Consider the following 25,768-nt stretch of genomic DNA (forward strand, 5'->3'; position numbering starts at 1 on the left):
GAAGCTGAACCAGCCTTAGGATCAAACTGATACCACAGGAAACAGAGAGATGAAAAGAATGAAAACAGGGTTTACCCTTTTGAGTCACTTTTCAAACTCTTGTATAAAACTTCTACCTTTCAACACCATGCTTAGTGAACATGCTTAAATATAAGGCAATAAGGTTCCTATTCAGCTACTCAAAAGAAATACACCGGTCAGAAAAGAGAAAATTGGCTTTTGTTAGCAACCTAGAAAGTCTTTCATATTACAGAATATTTTCTTAAATAATTCATTTAGAAAAAATTAATTCTATTTGAAGAAGACAGATTGGCCTGAGAATTAATCATTATTAATTTTGAGGTGTACATAAAAGTTACTTGACAGATTTGGTTAAAAAAAAAAACAAGAAAAAATTTTACATGTATTCAGTAATTATTCTCGGGAATTGTGATTTTATAATTGCAGGTGTTGGACATCATTGCGAGAAGGACTTTTGCAATCACATTTTGAAGAACAATATAGTAACTTACATTGTATATATCATCTTTTAGATGTATGTATAGATACATATTAAAGCATCATTACCTACCATCACTTACTGTCATTTTGGAAAAATTGAGGCAGAAAAAATTAAAAATTCAATATAGCAATTCTACTTAGTCAACATGATGACAAATGTGTAACCAGAACTATTTACTTTTCACTAGTTGTTTTGATAAAATCAGCAAGTTATCAGAAAGCTATGATATATATGTGTATATATATAATATATACTTACATGTTACATATATTATATGTTACATATATATTTAATGTTTTATGTACATATATATATGCACCCAGGAAACTTACATATATATAACATATATGTAAGTTATGTTATATATATGTTATAATAGGCCTTCGGGGCACTTGCTCATTTTACTTGCTTTTTTTATACTGGAAAAAGTTATATTACAATATAACATATTCTTTTTCATAATACATTATTTAAAATGCATAGGTAATTAATCAATTATATGTCAAAAGTAAACTTTATAGTTTTCACACATAATAGTTTATATATTCACATTCAGGTGGTTATTTCAAAGGCTTCTGGCTGCCATGCATCTTCAGCTGAGTGAAGGTCACATGATGAAATAGCATGGCATAGCATCATAGTTAGAAACTCTATCCCCTCTCTCACCTCAGCATCTACTGTTAGAAACACTCAGATCTCCAGCTACTATGTGATTTTGGCAAGTTTCTTGACATTTACAAACTTCTATTCTGTAAGCGGAGGTAATTATCATATTTACTTCATAAGTATGAAAATTCAATGAGATAATACAGGTGAAATGATTAGCACAGACTAGAACATATTTGATTTTAAATATTTATTGAACAAACAAATTAACAAATGACTGAAAGAATGAAATGAAAGAGAAGAAGAAACACTATTAAAATGATTAAAAATTATTTCCTCTACACTTTTGGTCTTTGAGACATAATCATAATGTAAGGCCCATAAATCACTCCTTAGTCCAGTCGTCTAGAAATTCTTTCTTGTCAGGTTCATACTCTCTTAGTTGTATTTTACCTTCTGGCCTGTTAATGGAAGCACCAGAGTCCTACACTTCTGTACTTTTTATCTGATGGGCATTCCCTAAGCATGAAATTGTCATAGCATATGTTAACAATATTTTGGAGGGATGTTTTGTTCATAACTGTACAGATCACTAGATCTTTGAATAAAATTCTCTGACCAAAAGTTATTTTAATGGAAATATTATTTTAGCAGATTGGTATTTTGGACAATTTTTTCCCTTTATGTTGTGAATATTTTTAAAAAGAATTTTGAATAGAAAATACACAACTTTTCCAAAAACATTGGTTTCTTCCTGAATTTATTGTTCTACCTTGGTAACAATCATCTGAATTAGAAATACATTTAGAGTTCAAAATAAACAAAATGCTCTGTGGTACCAAAATGCCGAAGATATAAGCAACTTATCTTTATGTTCATTTTTTGGTAATGTCTATTAAATTGCTAAAATCACATAATTTTGTAAATAAGCTATTTAAAGGAACTGATAATAAAATGGTAGTTAACATTTATAGAGTGTTTTATGATATATATGTTAGAGACTGTAAAAAACACTTTATGTGTATAACTTCAGTTAAACATTAGGACAACTCCATTAGGTAGCATTTTTATTATTCTCATTATATGAGTATAAAAACTGAAATTTAGAGAGGCATAAGTAATAGATCTAACATCACATAGTGGAACTAGGAGTTAAAAGCAGACTATATGATCCCAACAGCCACATTTGTAGCCACTACATCGCACAGGTTTCACTACATTTAGTAGAATGTAGTGTAATAATAGTTTAGTAATAATAGTGTAATAATAGTTTATGTCAAAATATAGAACATTGGCCTGGGAAAATATTCTAAAGACCTCTACATCTAGTTCTCTGTATTTTTCAGTCTTTGTTCAAAATGTCTTTCTTCTTTTTTTTTTCTTTCCCCTTCCTTCCATTAACATAATATCTACTATGTGCCAGACACAGTGCCAAGGGCCATATCATAGAGATGAATAAGACCTACTTCTGATGAATGCCCCTACCCTCTGATGAATACACACTGATTGGAGGAGGAGAAATAAGTAAAACTACTACATAAACTGGGTAAAATGCTATGCTAGAGGAAAGCACAGCTATTATCTCCAGAGCTGTGGTTATCCAAGTATTGTCGTGAACTAGCAGCCTTATCTTCACCTGGGAACTTGTTCAGAATTCAAAGCACTAAGCCCCGTCCTAGACCTACTGAATCAGAAACTCTAGGGGTGAGACCCTACCATCTGTGTTCACAATTCCTCCAGGAGATTCTAATACACTGAAGTTTACGAGCCACTTGTCAGAGTTTTAATGGATGAAGGGAAATTATCTTGAAAAAGACCAGTGTTCCAAGCAAAGGGAGCAATACTGCCAACCCCAGGAGTATGAGGGAGCAAAACACAGCAAGGATTGCAAACTCAGTATGGCCAAAGTTTAAGAAGCTAGTATGCAGGGACTAGAAAGATGCAGCTGGCCAAATACAATGGAGCAGATCATGAAAATTCTTGAGTCATCTTGACGAGATTAAATTGTATCTTGAAAGAAATGGATCATCACTGAAGGGTTAGAATCAGAGATGGACGGGGCAAGACTGAAAGCAGGAAGATGAAGGAAGATATTATGGCATAAACATAAGTTGAGACAGAAAGATCCTAATATTAAAAAAAAAAGTGGGGAAAGAAATAAAAGGGCATGCTTTAGAGGTATTTTGGTAAAGTTATGCTAATTCATGGGAGATGGGGGACTAAAAGAGAGGAAGGGTTAGGGATAAGCTCCGGCCCTATTTGGAGCATCACCTCACATACCATTCTATATACTTCTTGCCTTTTGTCCCAGGGCTCCCCTGTTGACTCTGAGGTTTGGGAAGCCACCTGACACCCACCCATGTATAACCTGGAAGTGAAGTGGTATTAATGCCACATGGGGCAAATCTATAATCCTTGGCTTTGGATTTCCCCTTTCTCTCCCTGATGAAGGGTCCTGAGACCTGCTTTTTGTTTGTTTGTTTTTTGAGACGGAGTCTTACTCTGTCACCAGGCTGGAGTGCAGTGGGGCGATCTCAGGTCACTGCAATCTCTGCCTCCCAGGTTCAAGCAATTCTCCTGCCTCAGCCACCTGAGTAGCTGGGATTACAGGCACGTGCCACCACGCCCAGCTAATTTTTGTATTTTTAGTAAAGATGGGGTTTCACCACGTTGATCAGGCTGATCTCGTATTCCTGACCTCGTGATCTGCCCACCTCGGCCACCCAAAGTGCTGGGATTACAGGCATGAGTCACCGCACCCAGCCCCTGAGACCCAGTTTATACAACTTCTTGGGTGGCCAACTTGCTATTGCATCCTTATATTGGCTTTCTCTCCTTTTCTGCTTTACCTTTGATCCTTACTCCTGATCCATGGGACTATACTCCCTATCAAATTAGCAGCAGTAATCCTTTGCCTCAGTCTCTGCCTTCTGGGGAACTCAAAATAACTCACCTGTGTTAAACTGAGGAAATTGTGATCATTCTATAATGTGCAAAGTATTGTGCTAGGTGCTAGGGATAAGACAGTAAACCAAACATAGCCACTGCTCTTGTGGGCTTAAAATTGTCATGCATGAGAAACAAAGTGACAATTAAATATAGTATTTTAAGTACTGTGATGGGGAGACATGAGTGCTATGGAAACACAGAAAGAGAATTTCCTTAGGAAAAAAGTAGGGAGACAAGTTGAATTGGAGGCATCAATAAAGTGTTCAAATAAGGAAGTCTTATAGGCTCATGAGATTTGGGCTAGAAAATTGGTTTGAGTTTCATTAGTTTATAGGCAGTATTTGAAGTTATCAGAATGGGTGAGGGGGAAGAAAATATAGGAGATAGTCCTGGTTAGGGAGGTAGGAGGACATTGTAAGAGTAAGCTGAGTAAGGTTCGGTGAAGTCTAAGCAGCAGTTGGAATAGTTGGTGGCCTCATCGCTCCCTAGCCCCATGAGAGTGTGCCAATGAGCTCATTTCTCCAACCTCCTGGGCCCTTGTTTTCCCATCTGTCAGAGTTTTTGTTTAAATAATTTTCAAGTTTTCTCTCTTCTCTAGTATTTTTTCATTTATTAGCTATTATATTTCAGTCTTGTTAGAGGGAATGTAGAAGATTGGTCAAACTACATCTTATTCTCAATTCATACCCTACAAAACACTTTTTAAGTAAGTCTCTGTTTCTACTTGCAAAACAAGAAAAATAGACTTGATTTTAGTTGGGTTCCAGATAAAAGGCATGAAGAGTAAAATATAAGCCTCCCTATTATCATGTTTTCTCTCTATTATACACGTGGGATAAATGCAGCCAGACATGAGAAGATGGCTAATCAATAGGAGAGGAAAGCAAAAGATTCTAACTTTCTGATCCCCAAATGTCTTGCAGTGCAAATTCTCTTCTCAATCAGGAAAAGCCTTGTATAAAGGCATGTAGAGATGGTTTTTCAGCTTTCCTGAGCCTCCCTCAGAGTGCATGGCTAAGTCTCTGCAGAGTTACAGCAGGCCATTTCCCTGAATGCAACTTTCTTTACACTGAGCCCCCTACCACGAGTCCCAGAGATCAGAAGTCCGACTGCATCTGCTGCTCTATCCCAGGTTTGTCAGCCAGAAAGTCTTGTCCTGTTACCTGCACTATGGTGGGAGATGAAGGGGCAACAAAATACCAGACCAGGACCACAGACCTCCTAGGAATCCAAAAAGTGAGGCAATATAAAGCAGTAGCTTAGACTGGTGCTTCTCAAACATGTGAATTGCCTGGAGAATTAGTAGAAGTAAAGATTCTGCTTCAGTGTGCCTCTCCTCCAGGGAGCTAATCCATGGTTCACATCTCTTCCTGAACCTGTGGTCAGTGATGACGGTGGTAGCTTGTAATCGGCCATGGTAAGAGCATTCAAACCGTAGAAATCTGCAAACACTACAAAGTACCTCCTCGACCCACACATCCCCCAAAAAAGCTGATTGCAGAACACTTGCCAGTGCCCTACTGGACATGAGGCCTGAGAGTCTGCATTGCTAACAAGCTCCCAGGTGTGTGGATGCTGCTTGTTCCCGTACCACACTATGAAGGGTTTAGAGAGGCTCCAGAGTTAAGCAAGTCTAGGAATAAATTCTGATTCTGTCTCTTCAAGTGTAATTTGTATAAACTAAATAAGTTACTACTACCGTATGACATCTCACCATGGTTGGTTGCCTAAACTAGTCTGACATTTTCTACTTTATCTCTCTGAGCTCAGTTTCTTTGTCTATAAAATGGGGAAAAGAGATCAGTTCCTACTTCTTAGTATTATTCCAAGCAGTAAATTAAATAATGTACTTAGAGCACAGTGCCTGGGACACAGTAAACATCAATAAATATGAAAACTTATCATTTTTCTTTAAAAGAAAATAATTCTATAACATCATGATGGTAGGGACAGAAGAAAACAAAGTGAAAAGCAAACATTTTGCTAACACAAGTATATAAGTATCATACTGTATCCTTATATAAATGTTAAATTGTTTATCTCCCATTTAATTCATTTTTTTCTAATCTAACTCCACAATATTAAAATTCCAGATGTTTCAAGGTGAAGGTGGAGGTTAGGGGGAGGGAAAAAGAAGAAAACTAATTTTGTACTAAACATGTCATGAAAGATACAAAAGTTGTTTTTTTTAGAAAAAAATACTCTCTCTCTGTTCTCTCTTTCATGAAGATAAAAGTGTTTCTCCTTGACATGGAGACAACATTAGGCATTTTATATTTCTGAAGCCCATCCCATGCCTTTCATCCCCAAGCTCATGAATAACTTATGTTCTGGGTTGGGAGGAGTTCTCTTGACTTCCTGTGGAGCAAAGTTGGCAGTTGCACAACCAACTTCCCCAGAAATCACCTGTATGTCTGCACTGCACTCAGGTGATGAATATCCCCTTCAGAAGACAACTGAGTGTTTGTTACCTGCTGGTCTCAGTTACCATAACAAGTCTTCCCCCTAACAATGCCGTGAGGACAGAGCTGGAACATGAATCATGACATAAGGGAAAGAAAACTTCTTTTCATTTTTTCATATAGGATGTGAAAAGACTGGCAACAAACACATTTTATGGTCTTTTAAGTAGGAAAAAAAAGATGATAGATGCAGAAATTTCAAGGAGAGAAATGACTGTATAAAGCCAATTTCACCTGAAGTAGGTGATAACCAAAAAACTGCATCCATGTGATGTTCATGATGGCAAATAATGCTAACAGACAGATAATTTTTACTTAGCCAGGTATTTTATTGCCATGGCAGTAATTTGTAACATTTTTTTGTCTTTCAGCACCAACACACTAAAAGAATGAGACACAGTGCCATTCTGACAAATGGCAAAGGTGCTGACAGCACCAATTTCCAGAAAGGCTTGGGGAAAATATTTCAGGGATGCTAAAAGACAATGCAGAGAGGCTATCCACAGCTCCCGCAACTCCCTCCCCAACTCATTCCTAATCAGGAGTTACTTTTGTTAGGAAAAGAGCACATATATCCCAAAATATCACAGTTTATATTCTTTTGCATAAAGTCCTACTTTCTCTTGGCAGAAAGAATAAATGCAAAATGAACAGTTTCTTAAACATGAAGGCCATAAACCCCCCACAAAAAATTGTGCATATATATTTTTCTATACTCAAGATTCAAAACTTTTCAGAAGGTCCCCAAGAAGTCTGCGACACCCCTTATGCCCTCCCACCCTCCACCAAAAACAAAAACCAAACCAAACCAAAACAAAAACAAAAATACCTGCTTTCATGGTAATAATATAGAGTTCAGAGTCATAAACACTCTTGAGTTTCAGTGTACTAGTTATCAAAGATGAAAACTTCCATTTATATTATTCTCTTTGAGAGTCTTTTTTTTTTTCACCTGTGAAAATGGAATAATACAAACTTTACAAAACTGTTGTAATAGTGCAAATAACCTGTAACAAAACATCCAGTAGAGTTTTTGGACTTACAAGACCCTGAGTATATATCAAATCTCTGATAAAAGCAGCTCAGATATCTTAATTAAAAGAGGAAAGGGATGTGGCATTTTCCCCTCATCAGGACAACTGAGGGCAATATTCAGAAGCAATGTTCTTATTTCTGGTCCCCATAGATCATCCAGCCTTCCCCATCCTTCTCTCATTTTGACTGCCCCAGTATCCCTGTCATATTATCTAGTTGCCTTCTCATTTGACATGTTCGCTGCGTGACACTCTTATGCTCCCCCAAAAGTTAAAATCCAAATAAAAGTGGCCTGAATGTTTGGTCATTCAAATCACTCTGCTGAGTTTAAGTCCCTCTGGCTTCATTTCTTTCCAAACAGTGTTTTTTTCTTTCTTTCTTTCTTTTTCCCCAAACTGTTACAAGCTTAATTCTACTCCCCACAGAACAACAAAGGACATTGAACTCAGTTAACTTTGGTTTTGTTTACACAAATGGGAAAATTTGGAAATGGAGAAGGACACTGGGGAACTCACGGTGTAGGGAAGGCATCATGCTGGAAAGCTTAAAGTTGAAGTAGCTTTAAAGCCCAGCTAGCCAGTGGCCCCATAAATTACGCCTTCCAACCCACTGAGCAAATTGAAAAACCAAAACAGATCAGGTAAGAATGTGAAATGTGGCCAGGGAGAGAAATCTAGCTACAGTAGCAAATGGAAGTGCTGCCCAGGAATTATCATACAGTGGTGTTAATTTCAGAAAAGCAATACAATTAAATTGCCAGGCTAAATAATAGCCACATGCAGATGAGTACAGATTACCAAGCGTAGGAGAGAAGACAAAATCCAAGCAGGAACTGGCTGTTAAATGGAGTGTTTCCAGACCATGTAGACAGAGAAAACTTTAAGATTTTACAGCCCAAATGTCCAGATACAGAGTCTTAGACCATCCCGTAAGGAGTGTACTCGCTGTCAGAAACCTTTTAACTGTAAGATGTCTCTGATGCCCCTCGCTCCATAGGGAAACATAAGGCACTGATGATTTTCACGATGTTCTTCCACTAGTTAGTTCTCTTTAGCATATATCGAATCAGTTTATGGTGGTGATTATGCTCTTGTCTCTTCCTAAATCATATTTTGAATCCATATTTTTACTGTATCTCAATGAGAGATGTTTTTAAAAGATGTATTAGTTGGCCGGGCGCGGTGGCTCATGCCTGTAATCCCAGCACTTTGGGAGGCCGAGACGGGCGGATCACGAGGTCAGGAGATAGAGACCATCCCGGCTAACGCAGTGAAACGCCCTCTCTACTAAAAATACAAAAAAAAAAAAAAAAAATTTAGCCGGGAGCGGTGGCAGGCGCCTGTAGTCCCAGCTACTCGGGAGGCTGAGGCAGGAGAATGGCATGAACCCGGGAGGCGGAGCTTGCAGTGAGCCGAGATCCCGCCACTGCAGTCCGGCCTGGGCGAAAGAGCGAGACTCCGTCTCAAAAAAAAAAAAAAAAAAAAAAAAAAAAAAAAAAAAGATGTATTAATTATGCAAAGGTAGATGAAGAGCTTCCACATGAGTTTTTCTTTTTTCTAGACTTGTCTGTAGCCTCACAATAAACAGAAGTTGTTTTTATAATTAGCGAAATAAACTTGAAAATTAGCTTATACATATAAGTGTATATTTAATTATACTTAGGTTTCAAAATGTCAACAAAACATTTAGTATACAAAATATTAATAGTAGCTATTTCTGGGTGGCAAGGCAACTGCCAACTGGTGGTTTCTTCTTCCTTTATGTGTTTTCCAAAAATTTCACTTTTATAATGGTTAAAAAAAAGGCAACTTTTATGTTGTTAACTGATATTGGGAGAGGCCTTATTAAGGCATTGCAACTCACTGTGTTTAATTGCCTAAACTGGTCTGACAATTTCCACTGACTTTCAAGTCAAGTAATTTTAGAAAAGAACATCTTTCAAAGTGTAGTCCTTGGAGGCCACGCACACAGTGGCTCACACCTGTAATCCCAGCACTTTGGGATGCCAAAGCAGGAGGATCGCTTGAGGTCAGGAGCTTGAGACTAGCCTGGCCAACATGACGAAATCCCAATTCAACCAAAAAATATAAAAATTAGCCTGGCATGCTGGTGCGTGCCTGTAGTCCCAGTTACTTGGGAGGCTGAGGCAGGAAAATCGCTTGAGCCCAGAAGGCTGAGGCTGCAGTGAGCTCAGGCCTGTAATCCCAGCACTTTGGGAGGCTGAGGCAAGAGAATTGCCCAGCTCCAAAAAAAAAAAAAAAAAGGAATAAGTTTAACAGATCTATTGTATAACATGGTGACTATAGTAAATAACAATGTATTATAGTCTTGAAAATCACTTCCAGAGTAGATATTAAGCGTTCTCACCACACACACACACAAATTATTAGTATCTGATGTATTCTTACATTAATTAACTCAATGTAGCCATTCCACGATGTATACATATTTCAAAACATCATGAGGTACACTAGAAATATATAAACTTTTATCAATTAAAATAAATATTAATTAGGCCAGGCACGGTGGCTCACACCTGTAATCCCAGCATTTTGTGAGGCCAAAGTGGGCAGATCACCTGAGGTCAGGATTTTGAGACCAGCCCGGCCAACATGGTAAAACCCCATCTCTACTAAAAATACAAAAAATTAGCTGGGCATGGTGGGGGGCATCTGTAATCTCAGCTACTCAGGAGGCTGAGGCAGGAGCATCACTTGAACCCGGTAGGCGGAGGTTGCAGTGAGCTGAGATCGCACCATTGCACTCCAGCCTGGGCGACAAGAGCCAAATTCCGTCTCAAAATAAATAAATAAATAATAAATAAATAAATAAATAAATAAAATGCCAATTAATTTTAAAAGATTCATAGAGTGAATTTTGAAATCTTTAAAGTGCTCTTTCTTAGTGCAGTTTAACAGTACTCAGTTTATAAAACTCCTGGTTTCTCTCCTACATGGTAGTGCTCCCAGAGCACGTAGAACAAAGCTCCATTATTGCTTTCACATTGATGCATTGCACTTATCTGTTTAACTGGTAGTCTTCACCATTAATCTGTGATCTTCTTGAGGTCAGGGATGTTTTCTTACTCATCTTCATATTACTAACACGTTAGAGGTGCTCAATATTTATTGAATAGATTAGCCATTGCCTCACTTGAGGTAAATGAGATTGTGTAGGAATAAGAAAGGAAGGCTAGCGTACAGCCAGCATGCTTTGGAAAGAATAATTTTTCTTAAAAGTAAGAGAAATAACAGAGACCTTAGGGCTTACAAAGAAGAACTCATGGTTGAATCAAATTAGCCCCATAAAAGTCCTAGAGGAAAATGAAACTGACAGGGCAGGTCCTCCAAATTAGGTATAAAACTTCTTTTGAACCAAGCTTGTAATAAAATATAATGAAAATATTTGAAGCAGACAGACAGTCGTGTGTTCAAAAGATGTATATTTTACGACGTGGTGAAAAAGTCCATTAAACTGAGAAGAGTTGAAGGCACAGGAGTCAAAGGAACTTAAGTTTAAAGACTGAAAAGAAAAATGTGGCCCTGGGGGACATGAATGCTATTGAGGGCAGCATGAGGATTGTTTTCTGAATCCCTAATTGCTTTTTTTTTTTTTTTGGCTTATGCTTTGCAAATTATTAAGGGAAAAAATGCATTGGAAATTTGTTGTGATGCAACTGAAATACATGATTTCAAATGGATGTGCTACCATGACTAATTTCAATGGCTCTGTTTTGGGTATGAAAACAATACAGATGTAAGTTGGAAGTGGAGCCGGGGATCAATGAACCTTCTAGCTGTTTTTAAATCTCCTCTATTTTGTCATTGCATGGCCTTTACACTTGACTGAATGAACATCTCTTCAAGCTACTCTCATTATGCCCTTAGACAACATTCTGCCTATGGCATGGCTGAAGTGAACCTTAAACTGACTCTGATAAACAGAACACATTATCCCAAGTGAACAAATGCTTTCTCCATGCTGTGTCTCACTTTGCACTGTGCTTTTAAATGTCTTAGTATCCCAAATATCACAGGATGGAAATACAAACATCACCCTCATTTGACAAATACAATACCTCATAGTCTGTGTAATTTGTTGCAGACTAAAAAACCTCAGACAACCAGACACCGAAATTGTCAAATATTCATGTGATAAAAATTACAAAAGCTATTATTTATCAAAAACTTTATTTGCATGATTTCTAAATCCTTTCCAAAGGCCCCATCTCTTAACATTATCACACTGGGGATAGAGTTTCCATATGTGAATTTGGGGGGGACACAAACATTTAGGTCATAAGAAAAGCTTAACTTCCATAAGTGACAATGAACAATTACACATGGCCTCATCATATGGACCAATCTCCACCCTAATGTCTTCATTGTTTTTCCACTAACTCACCCCAGTGCTTAAAACCCCTCCTGCCTTTTGTTTCAGTGGAGTTGAGTTCAGTCTCTCTTCTATTGCAATAGTCTTGATTAAAGTCTTCCTTGCCTGTTTACTTTTAGTGCAATTTTTCTTCGACAGATAGTAATAAAATTCAGGTTTCAAAAAAAGGAGTATTTTAATATTTCATCACAACCTTATACTTTTAGCTCACTGCATCTGAAGACTGACAAGCAATTATTAGAAGATGATGTCTCACAAAAATATTGCATTTTCTTGTTTCTTTTTATGCTTTTCCTCTTTTGAAATAAACTTGATCTTGGAATCCAGGCTTCTTCATAGACCTGGCGCCTCTCTCTGTTCCCAGCCTCTTTTCTGGCCACCAGGAAATACATGCTATAAACGTGCCATGATCTTTCTTACCTTTGAGCTTCATATATGCTGCTCCTTTAGTTTAAAATGCCCTTCGCCCTGCCCTCCTCAACCCTACCAATTTTCCATTTTACTCTTTCTAAGTTATTTTTCAGTTTGCAAGACATCTCTATCTCTGGGAAGTACCACTTGTCCACCACTGCCCAGAATGCTGCTACATGTGCCTCTTAGTGCTTTCAGAGCACCCTGGGTTTTGTTTTTTGGGTTTTTTTTGTGGTTTTTTTTTTCATCTAGTCAACAGCTAATGCCTTAGAGACAGGAACTGTATCTTATGCCCCTTTGTCTCTCCAGCACAGTGTCTGGAACAAAATAGACATAAAATCATGTTAGTTGAAGGAATGTTAAAATGGGAAGTAGATTTTTTTTTAACTTTCCTTAAATGTGCCTCAAGCAAAATGAACTGTTTCATTTATTTCTAGTAGCTCTTCTGGGTAAATATATATACATATTTTCCTAGCAAATAGTAGGAAGTGATTTGGTGAAATGGCTAAGTGTACAGGCTTCAGAATTGAGAAAATTTAGTATTAAACCCTGGGTTTGAATTCTAGCTGTACACTTGAAATTAGTGTGATGCTGACAAGCTACTTAATCATCATTCTCTTTCATTTTTTCAGTAGAATAGGGATTGACTCCTGCCACATCTGTCTTCAAATAAGCTACTTTCTCTGTGTGTTTGTGTCTCTTTTTCTAAGGACACCAGTGACATGGTTCAGATCCATGTCCCCACTCAAGTCTCATGTTGAATTGTAATCCCTGATGTTGGAGGTAGAGCCTGATGGGAAGTGATTGGATCACGGAGGCGGAGTTCTTATGAATGCTGCAGCACCATCCCCTTGGTGCTGTTCTGAGGATAGTGAGTGAGTGAGTTATCAGGAGATCTGGTCATTTTAAAAGTGTGTAGAACCTCCATCCTGTCTTGCTCCTGCTCCACCATGTAAGATGCCTGGCTCCTTGTTCACCTTCTGCCATGATTTCAAGCTTCCGGAGGCCTCCCCAGAAGCTGAGCAGTTGTCTCCATGCTTCCTGTACAGCCTGCGGAACCATGAGCTGATTAAAGCTCTTTTCTTTATAAATTACTCAGTCTCAGGTATTTCTATTATTTTTCATTTTTTATTATGCTTTAAGTTCTGGGATACATGTGCAGAACGTGCGGGTTTGTTACATAGGTATGCATGTGCCATGGTGGATTGCTGCACCCATCAACCTGTCATCTACATTAGGTATTTCTCCTAATGCTATCCCTCCCCCTGCCTACCCCCTCCAACAGGCCCTGGTGTGCAATATTCCCCTCCCTGTGCCCATATGTTCTCATTATTCAACTCCCACTTATGAGTGAGAACATGCGGTGTTGGTTTTCTGTTCCTGTGTTAGTTTGCTGAGAATTATGGTTTCCAACTTCATCTGTGTCCCTGCAAAGGACGTGAACTCATTCTTTTTTATGGCTGCATAGTATTCCATGGTGTATATGTGCCACGCTTTCTTTATCCAGTCTATCATTGATGGGCATTTGGGCTGGTTCCAAGTCTTTGCTATCGTGAATAGTACTGAAATAAACATACGTGTACATGTGTCTTTATGGTAGAATGATTTATAATCCTTTTGGTATATACCCAGTAATGGGATTCCTGGGTCAAATGGTATTTCTGGTTCTAGATCGTTGAGGCATAATTGTTGCACTGTCTTACACAATGGTTGAACTAATTTACACTCCCACCAGCAGTGTTAAAGTATTCCTATTTCTCCACATCCTCTCCAGCATCTGTTGTTCCCTGACTTTTTAATGATTGCCATTCTAACTGGTGTGGGATGGTATCTCATAGTGGTTTTGATTTGCATTTCCCTAATGACAAGTGATGATGAGCTTTTTCTCATATGTTTGTTGACCACAAAAATGTCTTCTTTTGTGAAGTGTCTGTTCATATCCTTCACCCACTTTTTGATGGGTTTTTTTTTTCTTGTAAATCTGTTTAAGTTCCTTGTAGATTCTGGATATTAGCCCTTTGTCAGATGGATAGATTGCAAAAATTTTCTCCCATTCTGTAGGTTGCCTGTTCACTCTGATGGTAGTTTCTTTTGCTGTGCAGAAGCTCTTTAATTAGATCTCATTTGTCAACTTTGGCTTTTGTTGCAATTGCTTTTGGTGTTTAGTTACAAAGTCTTTGCCCACGCCTATGTCCTGAATGGTATTGCCTAGGTTTTCTTCTAGGGTTTTTATGATTTTAGGTCTTACATTGGGTTTTTATGATTTTAGGTCTTACATTTAAGTCTTTAATCCACCCTGAGTTGATTTTTGTATAAGGTGTAAGGAAGGGGTCCAGTTTCAGTTTTCTGGATATGGCTAGCCAGTTTCCCCAACAAGATTTATTAAATAGGGAATCCTTTCCCCATTGCTTATTTTCGTCAGGGTTGTCAAAGATCAGATGGTCGTAGATGTGTGGTGTGTGTGGTGTTATTTCTGAGGCCTCTGCTCTGTTCCATTGGTCTATGTATCTGTTTTGGTACCAGTATCAGGTATTTCTTCATAGCAATCCAAGAATGGACTAATAAACCAGTCATTGGATTTAAGCTCATTTTTTAACTAATTATATGTTCAAAGACCTGATTTTCAAATAAGTGACATTCTGAGGATTCAGGTGGACATGAAATTTCATAGGGATGTTATTGACCCCACAACCCATCACATTCACAGGTACTAGGGATTAGATTTGGTCATATTTTTTTGAGAGACACAATTTCTGGAGGAAGGCACAATTCAACCCAATACAAAGGCAGAAGGTATTCTAAGTTCTAGGCACAAAGTCTAGTACAGAGTGAGCACTGAATTAGTAGTGACTGCTCTTACTATTAAATATTCTATTGTTATTAATTGATCATTATTTTGGACATTTGGTGGTGAGTGGGGGAGATATGAAAATGGGATCCAGACTCTAACATAGAAAGTAGCTGAACCTATTAAAGTGAATGTGCTCTTTCTAAAGGCACTGTAATGGGCCTCTCCTTTGTGGGACCCCAAACAGTGGCACATACTTTTTCCCAACTTCTGCTTTCTGTTGCCTGTTACAAGATAACCTATGAGTCTTGCCAAGAAAATAATGAAAAATTCCATACTATTAGGCCTTAGCAGAGTTTAATCAAAGACTCAATGATCTATACTGGCTCTGGAGGCCTCTTCAAAGCTGAAATCCAACATGTAATGACCGTGGCATGAACCATAACCAAAAAAGAGCAGCATCTGTGAATGCAGGATGACGTACCTCTTTTCTTGTTAGTTACCCACTGCTCTGCAGAGGTGCCTGTGACTCAGGGGTGAATTCTAACAACACATCCTGATATGTGTATTAGAGTTTATGTGTCTTAAATGCCCTTTTACAGGATAACTAATATAAAAATTCCTGCTGCTTCTATCAAAAATATAGAGGAGTTCATATTTTTGCCTTCTCATCTTTTGAGCAAATGACCTGGCCCCTTGTATTTTCTAGCTTTCTTGCATTAGGCCAGTTTTTACGGTGGAATGCAAAGCTAAAGCCATTTGAGGTCAATAGGTCTTCCTTATTTGTCAAGGGCCTCAGGACATTTAAAAATATATATGTTTGGTGTTTTAGAGAAGGAAGGATGACAGGAGAATACCACAATCACTGAGAAGTGGCAGGTACTTGGGGATAGGATGTTAATATACGAACCAAGAAAGGCTGGAACCTAGGCATAGCGGTCTGGGTGTTGGCAAGTGTTTCAATTTCCCTAGTGAGGATGGAAACAAGGAACATATGGGTAAATACAACAGACACCTCTCACTATTAACCAGAGTGGACACAGACTAGGTTGTCTGAGGAGTCTCTCTGCTGCTTTGGTGCTGACAAATATCTTGGTACCATGATAGGGAGGGGAGATCCCCAAAATGATAGAGAATTACTTTTCTGCCAGCCAACTGGGATGAGCATACAGATTAAGTTTGAGATTGAGATTGAACTATATGCACTTTAAATAAAACTGATTATTTTTTAGCTCTGGGTTTATGAACAAAGATTCATCACAGTTACACACTTACTTGTTTTTTGTACTAGCCTTTGGAAGTATGTCTTTGGGTATTACTTTCCTCCTTCAAACTAATGTAGAAATGAGATCAGAGATGACTCAGCTAAGGCCACACAGTTGATAAGGGGCAAAACAGTGCCTAGAAATTCTGACTCCTAGTTCTTGTTCACTGCACTGTGGCATAAAGCACACCAATAGAAAAAGAAAACATTATATTCTTCAGTCAGGGCCGCATTGGTGGACATGTGGTAGCTATCATTCTGTATGCTACACTCAATCAGTGCTATTAGGCAGACTGAAATATCTGTTATTGCTAGGAAAATGTGAGGATACTTTGCTATTGACAAAGAGTGATGGCTCTAATGCTGTAACACCATTCCCTTTGTGAGGTACTGGAGGCATCTAAGGAATAATTGGTATTATTGTTGCAGCCATCATCCTGTATGTGTGGCTCACCTTCAAGACAAGGACCATGTTGAACTAGCTCATCCCTGCATCCCCAGAATCTAGGACAATGCCCGCTTCATTTTAAGTGTTTAGTAAACATTTCCTAAAAAGAATTTAAGGATTACGAGCCAGTAGATCTGTTTCAAAGAAAGAGTGCCCAGTAGTATTAACTGAATTGAGGACTGACATAGGTTCTAGGTCAGCTTTGTGAGTCAAAACACTCTCAGGCCACTAAGACTGGAAAGGTAGTTCTGAGTGATGTGGAAGGGGATACCTGAGAGGTCCCTGAAATATTTCTACTGAATATTTGAAATATATTAATATATAAAATATATTAAATATATTACAAATATAAATTTATAATTTATATAAATATTAAATATATATAACTCTACTGGATATTCTATTGCTCATCTGGAATTTACTTCTTCTATAAACTGTCTCTCCACTTTGCTATAATCTTCATGGCCCCAATTCCTTCACCTCTTAAAACATCATTGAATATTAGAATTTCATTAGACTTCAGATGCAATGGAAAGTGGTACATCCTAGTGCAGAAAAATAAATTAAAACAGAATATTAGACATCTCACATCCTTTTCTTTCCATTATTAAAAATCTTTTTGCCACTCAGTAGTTTGCCTGCTTTCTCAACTACGATGTAAATATTCACTGTAGCTGTGTTTGTGTCAATCAGCCGCCTTTCGTAAATATCCCAGCTAAGCCACTCAACTCTTAGAATCTTGACTCAGCACTTCACTTCTCCACTCACACTATCCTTTGCTCCTCCGTCAGTTCCACTGTGGCTCCCAAATGTGTTCCTGACATCCAACCTTGAAATTCTGCTACCAATTCTACTACCTCAAATGATAGTAACAAAAATAATAATAATGCTGATAATAAGTATTTTTTCCTGAATAATGTCATTAATTCCTCACAACAAACCTGTAATATAGGTATCATTCTACCAGTGAAGATATTGATTATCAAGTGACATAACCGGAGATGACAGGGTTGGAATTGGAACCCAGGTCTGACATACTCTTAAGTCCATCTCAGTCCTAAATATATCTATACCAGTAGCCTTGGGCTTACTGAAAAAGTCTGTCCTCTAAAGGAACAAACCACCCTGAGAATGGAATAAAACAATCCCCAGAAAAAGGTCAGGATGATGGTCTCTCTACCTGGCAGGCCACAAGTGGCCGTGCTGAAATGAATAGTTGTATCCCCAAAATATGACTGCTTCAGTTCAATCTTGTTAGGGGAAAGTCAGTCCTAAGTTTTCCTACAGGACTTTATTTACTTTTATTTGGACTTATTGTCTTATTTGGTTAATTTTATCATTTTGTTTAGTAAATTTTGTTCAGTTGCCCAGAGGCCCTGAAACACACTGTGCCAAAAAATAAACATTATTAAAATGACAGCTATTAATGTAAACATTGCCAAGGAATATTTTGTAAGGGTGAAAGAAAAGCCAAATGTTGACTAGGGTATGGTTGCCAAAGACACAACATCCTTACTACTTCCTTTAAGTCCCTCTTCTCTGTTCTTTAGGAGAGCAAAGTTAGGAGAGTCTTATAAGATAGTTCTGGGAAAGGATATTTCACATCAAGTGCTCACAAATGGCTAGAGGCACAAATACAAATGCATAACTTATTGCAACTGTGGGAGCTTATCATTTCAGGTGTGAAATTATGAATTAATGCATCCCACAGTTATGTCAACAGACATTTTAGCTATATTGTCAGGCAGAGAGTAGAAGGGCTCAATTGCCAACAAACCGTTTTTGAGATGTTCATTTAGGTAGAAACCTGGATCACGACCCAGAACGTACCTTTGGAAAATGAACATCTCTTTTTACATGTCCTTCCTCATCTTTACTGATAAAGATTTGATTTATTGATATCTTTATTGATAAAGATGAGGAAGGACACATAAAAAACAAAGGGTTTAGACCTTTGATGGTTGTGAAAACAAAACAAAACAAAACAAATATGAAGTAGCTTCACAGAAGCATGAAACAGGATTGTACAGGAGGCATGTAGGATCTTTCATAGTTCCATTCCTTCCCTAGAAGCAGAACTTGAGGGAGGACAAAAAAATAAGAGGAACTGCCTATTGGTGTCTACACTGGGCCTTGTTTCTTTCTCTTTTTTGTGACGATTGAAGGGTGTACGGATAGAGCGAGGAAGAAGAGGGGACATATGAGAAAGGAAGCAAGAGAATGATTTTGGAAACGTTTAGACATCCTTAACATCTAGAGGAAAAATTAGAGGCTCAAGAAAGAACATAAGATGTTCTATCATTGCCACTTTAAACACTACCTAGAGAGTCTTCCTCAAATATTAAGAGATGTTTCCCATCTTGGACCTGATCTTGTCACTCCTAAAAATACTCAGAAGCTGAAGGAAAAACTAACTTTGGCTTAATATCAAAATCCCTGTGGAGTTTAGCAAACCTGTGGATGCCCAAAACCATAGCAAAGGTCTGCCATGAACTTGGCAAGTGACATTGACGCCTCGTGTGGACACCAATCACACGAGGATCTTGTTGAAAAGGCAGATTATGCTTCAGTTTGTGGTAGAACCTGAGATTCTGCATTTGTAGCAGGCTCATAGATGATGTTAATGTTGCTGCCCCCTGGACCACAGTTTGGGTGGCAATGATTTAAAGAATCCATTTTAACGTCAGACTGTCTGAATGTGAAACCTGCGTTAAGAATACCAATATACGTCTCTCCTTGTAATGTTGGCCCTTTGGCTCCGGCTAACAACAATTAAAAGGGGTCATTTGGCCACTGGAAGGAAACAGAGATTTTGGTGTTTGCATAGTATCACCCAGGCTTTGGATTTCAAGTTATGATGTTCTGTTAGGATAGACATGGCTGACTTTATAATGTTCAAAAACAACTTTGAAAAGATTTTATTGCTTCAAAATTATAATTTCCAATCTCCCCCACCAATTACAGCTTTTTTCCCAGCACATCACCATAACTATCTAAATGTATTTTACAGAATAGGTTTGGGGAGGCAAAGACAAGCTGTTCTGAAGATAAGTCTTGCTCCTGGAATTTTCTTCTGTTCTAAAATAAATGATCCTTATTTTTACTTGTATAAGTTCTGGGGTACATGTGCAGGATGTGCAGGTTTGTTACATAGGTAAACATGCGCCATAGTGGTTTGCTGCACCTATCAACCAATCACCTAGGTAATTCATGCGGCCAAGAAATATATGAAAAAAAAGCTCAACAACACTGATCGTTAGCGAGATGTAAATCAAAACCACAATGAGATACCATCTAACCCTATTCGGAATGGCAATTATTAAAAAGTCAAAAAACAACAAATGATGGCAAGGTTGTGGCAATACAGGAATGCTTTTATACTGTTGGTGGGAATGCAAAATAACTGATCTTTATATGAATAAAGACTGAATTTCCTTATAGACAAAATAAAAATATTTTGATGTGATTTGAAAACTAAATCATTGTTAATGTAAAGCATTTACTTCACTGTCTAGCATATAACAAGAACTCAATAAATGGCTTGTTATAATAATATTCTATGTAGCATTCCTTATCAATTAAAAAAGTAATTTTAATTTTTGTGGGTGTTTAGTAGGCATGGGGTACATGAGATGTTTTAATACAGGCATGCAATACATAATAATCACATCATGAAGAATGGGGTATCCATCCCCTCAAGTATTTATCCTTTGTGTTACAAACAATCCAGTTATATTCTCATTATTTTATTTTAAAATATTATTATTTTAATAATATTATTTTATTATTATTATTATTATCTCATTATTATTATTTTAAAATAGGCAGAAGACAGGTGGTAACCATCAGATGGCTTGTGCAAAAGAAATAGGATCAAGCTTAAAGAAGAAAAAATAAAACTGGGCTCTTCTAGTTCAGATGGCAAACTGAGTCTACTCTACACCCACCTACCTTCCCAAGGATCTTCCAGCTCTCAAGAAGCTGGTCTCATGGTCCAAACTTGGAAGCACTCTCTGGACTTCTCTGATAGAATGACTCAGAAGAGCAGCAGAGGACTTTTTAGTCCAGTCAGCATGTATAAAGGCTGAAAATTTACTCCCTGTGCTTGAGAGATGGTTTTAGAAATAATAAAAATGGGCCAGGTGTGGTGGCTCATGCCTGTAATCCCAGCACTTTGGGAGGCCAAGGCAGGCAGATCACTTGAGGTCAGGAGTTCAAGACCAGCCTGGCCAGTATGGTGAAACCCCGTCTCTACTAAAAATACAAAAAATTAGCTGGGCGTGGTGGTGCGCACCGGTAGCCCCAGCTACTCAGGAGGCTGAGGCAGGAGAATTGCTTGAACCCAGTAGGCGGAGGTTGCAGTGAGCCAAGATTGTGCCACTGCACTCCAGCCTGCACGACAGAGTGAGACGCCATCGAGAGAGAGAGAGAGAGAGAGAGAGAGAGAGAGAGGGAGGGGAGGGGAGGGGTAGAAAACAAACTTATATGAGGAAAAAAAGAAAGAAAAAACCCTGAGTTTATAATACAGCCTGAAGGTACAGGACTTCTTCTTTGCCAATTCAGACTTGAGCTAAAAATCAAACAACCTACAGAACACTCAGTTTTCATGAGTTCAATTAAAGCCATGGATGCCCAAATGTACAGACTATTCTGCTTTGTGCAGTGATTAGATTGCTCTTGTTCACGTGTAATCTGTTTTTACTACTTTTTTCAACATTCAGCCAAATTCTTTACTTGTGTTCAAAAGTCAGGGATTAATTTGATCTCCATGCTGTCCATATTTTCTCCTAGTTTTTTCAGTTAAGCACTTTGACTAATCTTTGCAGAAGAGGAGATTAATGTCAAAGAAATAATGAAACATTTGACTGATATTAGTTGCTTGTCATTCTTCATTAAGTGCCCCTGAGTCACCTTCTTAAAGCCCTGCAAACAGAATAGAATGGGCTATGATGATAGTCCATGTCACATATTAATAAGAGGAAATGTAAATGGGAAAAGGCTTTCATTTTGCCAGAATAAACAGAGCAATATGCACATCTCCATCTCTCAGCTTTCTGTAGTTTCTCCAGGGGCTCAGTCCAATTAGTTATTTCATATTAATCACTGTTTGTGCAGTTGATTCTTCCTGTGGAAACTTTCCACTTTCGGTTGCCTGGTAGACCAAAAGATACGTATTTCTTTGGATACTCTAACAAGATCCAGGGAAATAAAAATAAGAATACCTTTTGTGTGTATTACAATTTATTCTTTTCAAAGTTGGTTCACATTTTAGCTCCTTTGACTCTCAAGAAATCTCTTAAGAAATGCTCAAGCCATGTGCTCACCTTAGTAACTAGTGTTCCACTTTGTACCTAGTAGGTAATCAAAATAGTAAATGAAGCACAGGGATGCAGGATGGAAGAAGACAGAAATATGCAATGGCAACAGTTAGATGAGTTCCCATTTCTCTCGACAACTTGCTTCAATGCTAAGAGATATTCAGACTTCAACAGCTTATAAAAGATTTAATTGAATCACTCTGATCCAGTGAACTACAAGTAAGGGTATGTGCTAAAAGGCCACATCAATAATAAATTGAAAATATTTATAGCACTTGTATTTTCAGACAATATTGCCTTCAGAGTTTTTGTAAAGCAATCAAATAACACAAGTTAATTTAGTCACTGGTTTTCTCATTATTTGGAGAACTGTTTTAGGTCAATGTACCTCAACCTATAATTTTAAAAATGCATTAAAAAGATAATGTGTATTGGTTCTTCCTCAGATTTATACATGAACATAATAGAGAAATGATTTTTGCTTTTGAAGTTGATAATTTAGATTCAATCCCCTTTGAAGCATATATGGCTATGACTTCCTCAGACTTTCCTTTCATAGAATTGCTAACCATTCTTTTAGTAATGTTTTCATGTGTATTGTATTTTCAGAAGAGCTATCCTCTAATATTAGAGTTACCAATCACTTTCTCCAGTACCATATAGCCTTGGTACTATATGTGCCATTAAATATCCCATGTAATATGATACGTGAACCCAATCTCTCTGGACACAGGTGATTAGAACAGAGTGGCCCTTGACTACATTATCTGTCCCATGTTTTTAAAATAATACCTACAATACCGAGTAAGTTGTTTTGAAAAGATAGGTTCCGGAGCTGAGGCTGCCCCTTTTAAGCAGCCACAGTTGGCCATGAATAAAGAGATGAGTTGGGAAAGGAGAGGGAAGGGGAGGGTAGAATTAAAAGAAGATGGGGTAAATCCCACTTACTATTCCCTACTTGATTAACACATTAAAAGGAGGATAATCCATTTAATGTGTTGTTTAATTCTATTTGCTAGTATTTTGTTGAGAAAGATTGCATCTATATTCATCAGGGAAATTGACCTGTAATTTTCTTTTTTTATAATTTTACTATCTGGTTTTTATATCAGGGTAACTCTGGCCTTGTAAAATGAGTTAGATAGTAATATTTCCTCTTCAACTTTTTGTATTAGGTTGGTGCAAAAGTAATTGCAGTTTTCGTCATTACTTTCAATGGCAAAAACCGTTATTAATTTTGCCCCAACCTAATAACAATTTGAGGAGGATTGGTATTTTGGCTCTTCCAATGTTTGGCAAAATTCAGCTGTGAAGACATCAGATCCTTGGCTTTCCTTTAATGGGAGATTTTTATCACTGACTCAAACTTCTTACTCTTTATTGGTCTGTTCAGATTTTCTGTTTCTTCATGATTCAGTCTTGATAGGTTTTATGTATCTAGGAATTCACCCATTTCTTCTAGGTTGTGTAGATGTCCTTAGAAAGAAACCATATTAATAGAATTACAGAGTTGGGGGTTGAAAAACATTACTGAATCAAATATAATGCCCTATCTAATTCTGTAAATCCTTTTATGCAAACTAGAATCATTCAGTACAACCTGACAGCTTGAAGTCTATTTTTTTAACTACAATATGTTTTAGAATAAAAAGCAAGTCTGAGGTTTTCATTTGAGTAATAGAATAGATTATAGACTTTGGAGGCAGAAAGACTGAGCTTGAGCCTTTGTGCCACCACTTACTGTTGTTTTGTTTTGAGGAATTTAACTTAGCCTACCTCAGGCTGGATTTCTTCATCTAAAAACTGGGTTAATGACAGTTCCAACTTCTTAAAATTGTCATAAGAAATGCATGAGGAAATGAACATGATGGTCTAATAAATAATAAGCGACAAATAGCTTAGCTGTTGCTTTTTCGAAGTGAGAGGAAAATGGTTGGAGATCTTTTATGTATGATGTAAACCTATAGAATCTGAAGCATCATGATGTCACCATATATACAGCAATCTGTGGCTCACAAAGCACTTTCATGATGTATTATAACATTTCTATCTCTTCATTCACTTACTTATGCTTTTCACAAACATCTGTTAGATGCCTGCCATATGCCTGATTCTATGCTATTCACTGAGGGAGGATTCAGTTATGGAAATAATACAGATAGTCTCTGCCCTCCTGGAGCATACAGGCCCTCTGATACAGATTTGGCCAGTTTTCTTTTTTATTTTCTTTATTTTTAAGATGAAGAAAATGAGGGCTAGAGCACTTAAGTGACTTGTCCAAAATCACAACAGTTGGAGAGGGTGATGCCAGCATTGAATTCTCAGTCTGATTCTAGGGATAGAGGAAGAATTGTTCTCTTTAGGTCTGTGGAGGGTTCTCTGCTTTTAGAACTGAGATGCCTTAGACAGAATTAGAATAAGTTATGGTTCTACTGAATATATTTTTACTGATTTAGTTTCATTCGCCTCAGGGCTAAAGCCAAGCTGGAGCTATGATTCATAAGCCTCATTTTCCATATGTTTGACTTGGGATTTTCTCTAAACAACAGTTGATTAGCCATTCTTGTGATTTTTAGCTCACTGTTGATAACTTGACCCAATTTCAGTTGATTTCTATTAGCTTTAAGATCCCTGGAGAAAGGAGCAGAACTCCATTGAGAGACTCCAATTCAGCCAAACATTCTCAGCTTCAACCAAACCAACCATCTCCATGTGCCAAGCCAGGTGTCAATGCTGCCTGCAGACTGCTTTAGATGTGAAGGCCCCCTAGTTCTTCAACAAATAATACCCAATACTTGATTAACATATTAAAAGTTGGATGATCCCTTTAATGTGTTGTTGAAAGGAGTGATGAGTTTCCAAATCTCATACTGCTATAGATCTAATGATAACGAAGTTCTGGTTTATAGTTTTACCATGCAAATGTAGGTGAACTTTCTAGCATTTATACCATTTTTTCTGGCTGGTCACAGTGGTTCATGCCTGTACTCCCAGCACTTTGGGAGGCCACGGGGGGGGGGGATTACTTGAGGTCAGGAGTTCAAGACCAACCTGATCTATGTAGTGAGACCCCCAATCTCTATAAAAAATTAAACAATTAGCTGGACATGGTGGTGCATGCCTGTAGTCCTAGCTACCTCTGGAGTCTGAGGCAGGAGGACTGCTTAAGCCCAGGAGGCTGAGGCTGCAGTGAACCATGATTGTGCCACTGCACTCCAACCTGGGTAACAGAGAAAGACTGTGTCCCTAAAAAAATACAAAAAACAAAGACAAAAACAGAATGCTTCTCTGCTTAATGCCCTTCAGCAGATCCCTACTGCAAATGGAGAAAATCTAACTTCCTTAGCATAGATCTAAGATTTTCATGACCTGGGCTTCACACTCTTTCAGAGCCTCATTTTTCATTAATCTTCCCCACATTTGCTATGGTTCACAACAACCAAAATTTCTATGATCCTGCATCCTCAGACATGTTCTGGTGTCTCACATTTCTCCATCTAAACTGGTTATGCCTGTAAACATTGTCTATTATTATTATTATTATTATTACTTATACATGCTATGGCTTCTTTCTATGCAATCTTCAATGAAAG

Source organism: Pan troglodytes, chromosome 4 (genome assembly GCF_028858775.2).
Source record: "Pan troglodytes isolate AG18354 chromosome 4, NHGRI_mPanTro3-v2.0_pri, whole genome shotgun sequence".
Taxonomy (NCBI): Eukaryota; Metazoa; Chordata; class Mammalia; order Primates; family Hominidae; genus Pan; species Pan troglodytes.